The following is a 3042-nucleotide window of genomic DNA, read 5'->3' on the forward strand; positions in this document are numbered from 1 at the left end:
GAATATTTGGTTTTTTTACCCAAGCCTGATCTACATAGCACATGGTAATTCAAAGTACCAGACTGGTGGAACTAACCTTATTGGATGTTTAGCAGCCATGCTTTGAGGCCTATACTAATGTGGTCAGAGGGACTTAAAGGACAGTTTTTGCCCCTTGCCCTCCAAGGTCGACTAAGTTCCAGGGGACTATGGAACATCTCTCAAAATGTCCTATAACTGTGATGAGTCACCTGCCCTCTTGTTCAGGGAGGCAATGGAACTATTTTTAGTGACCCCACCCCCACACACGAAACATTCAGAAAGCTGGACAGGCCAGCAGTTAAGAGTACTTCCTGTTCTTCCAGAGAACCCAGGTTCAGTTCCTGTCACTCATATGGCAGCTCATAATCTTCTGTAACTCCAATTCCAGGGACTCTGACTCCGTCTTCTAGCCTCCGTGGGCACTGCATGCACATAGTACACTTAACATACATGTAGCAATATACACAAATATAGTTTTTAAAAGCACACTGCCATTTAAGCTAATAAATTACCTCAAATATTTTTTTGTTGCTATTTAGAAAAACACATATTTTCAGTAACTTAAACTATCTTCCTACACTTCCCATCTCTTAATCTTCCTGGTTCTCTATGAGCTTGATGCCAGCCTGGGCTACATACAAGTTCCAGGACAGTCAGGGCTCTGTTAAACCCTGTCTCAAAAAACAAAAACTGTTTCGTTTATTTTGTATGTGTCTGTTGATGTGTCTATGTGAACGTGAATACATGTGTCTATACACGTGCAAAGCCAGAAGACGGTAACATCTCTCAGAGTTGGAGTTTCAGGTGTTTGCAGGATGCCCAGCTTGCTGTGGCTGGTTATGTGGGTGCTGGGATCCAGACTCTGGACAACAAGCACTCTTAACCACTGAACTGCCTCTCCGGCCCCTCTTTTATTTCTTTCTCATGCCTTTTGCTGCAGCTAAGACTTCAAATACTGTATTAAGTATTAAATAGAGAAAGTGTGAAGAAAAGTTCTTATTACTTTAAAAATTAACATGATTCCATTAATGTAATCATTAGTGTTTTTTTAACTTTGTGTAGGTTGGGAAATTTGGAAAGGGAGTGAATGCCAAACTCACATCACAGCAGCAGTGATACATTTCACAGTATTGCTGAAGCTTGGAAGTATAATTTTGTCAGTTAAAATCTTAAAAAAAAATACTAGGCATATAGAATTGTGAATTTACATTCTCAAATACAGTTGCTTATTTTTAGTTTGAGAATTATATCAGTTTCATTATTAAAGTATTTTTCAAACTTCCAAGACTGATTTTTATTTCTAGAAGTTCAGTTAAAGGAACTCTTTTTTATTGTGGGGAGTAGGGGTACATGTTACAGCATGCATGTAGATGTCAGAGAACAATTTTGTGGAGGTCATTCTTTAATTCCACCATTACATGGGTTCTGAGGGTCTAACGTCAGGCTTGCATGCCAAGCACCTCTACCTACTGAGCATCTTGCCAGCCCTATAGAGACTATATTTTAATTTGCCTCTATAGCCCCAGAACCCGGCCCAAGTCCATGCCCATAACAGCCCTTGACAGCAGCTCTTAGTCCAAATGGCAGGGTAGAGACCATCAACAGCCTGACTAACTGCCTCTTTATTGCTGTGTGTGCCTCCACTCCCGCAATTTTTAGGCTTCCTCTTGCTTCCTTCCTATTTCTACCTGCTGTGCACCAGGGATGCTCACTGGCCAGTGGGCATCTGCTTCCTCTCAAGGAAGATTCTCCGTACGTACAATGCTATCTGCAAAAACCTCTGTATCACTTAGTCTACAATTAACAAAGGCTTAAGGCAGGCTGGATTTTTAGAACATTGGTCCCACACACATTTAGGAGATAGAGATAGCACCACAGAAGGTAAAAGCAGGTAAGATGTTAGCCAGAGAGTGAAGTTTTCAAATATAGCTAGAGTTCTGAGGAAATCCTGAAACCGTATTTGTGTAATCGGCTCACACCACACTGTGGTATTCTGGGAGTTGAGAAATGACTGGGGACAAGGGGGATGCTATGATCAGGGGCCAGATTTCTATGCGTTTTTGCTTGTAAACTTCAGAGATTCTTCCTGCTGAAAACCACTCCTGTTCTCCCTCAAGAGTAGACTCAGAGAAACAGGAAGATCCCGAGCCTGGGAGCTGGGAAGACACAAAACCATAACCCGCTAAAGATGAAGCAAAGCAGCTCAGAGGCAAGTTCCCCTGTGTACGAAGTGCCCTCTGCCCCGAGCCTCAACATGGGCTGGAACATGATCCTGGTCTCCCGAAGAGTGGGGATTACTAGTAGATCATTAACTATCTGCCCAGGAACAGAAAGAAACAGAGACCTCTGAGGTGCTTCTTCCCCAAACCGTTTTCCCCAAGTTACCTACAAGGAGGTAATTCAGGCCTGTATCCTCAGATCTGAGGTTGAAGAATTCTTTACTATGAAAAAGTGTGTTTGTATGTGTGTGTGTGTGTGTGTGTGTGTGTGTGTGTGTGTGTATGCGTGTGGCGGGGGTGGGGGAGAGGAGTCACAAAGCAGAAATGGGACACTGGAGAGAATGCACTAAAAGGACAGCCTGGGCATGCTTTGTTTAAAGGTCAAAGTCTTGTGAAGCATGCCAGTTCCCTTCATCCTCTGGCCTTTGTGTGATGTAAGCTTTGCCCTGTATTTGGAGCCCAGCAAAACCCCACAGTTTTTGTGCTTGGGACTGCAGCAAGAAAGAAGACACAAACAAACCAATAAATCCAGACTGGTAGTTACCCCAAAATACCAAAGCATATTATAGTGAAACTGGTTTTATTGTAAGTCTCAGAGCAGTAATCCTGATATGTGACCAAAATACTTTAAGTAATGGCATTATTTTAAAAATAGTATATAGACTACTATCCTCAGACCTCTTGGGGTAAGTCTATAGCGCAGCTCTCCACGCCGGGACTCCCTAAGCCACATTCACCCTTCCATCCCCCCCCCTCGCCGTTCTATACTCCTAGTTTGAGCCCTGCGCCATTCCTAGTCTTG

The sequence above is a fragment of the Nannospalax galili genome, unplaced genomic scaffold (genome assembly GCF_000622305.1).
Source record: "Nannospalax galili isolate Female #2095 unplaced genomic scaffold, S.galili_v1.0 scaffold1623, whole genome shotgun sequence".
Classification (NCBI taxonomy): domain Eukaryota; kingdom Metazoa; phylum Chordata; class Mammalia; order Rodentia; family Spalacidae; genus Nannospalax; species Nannospalax galili.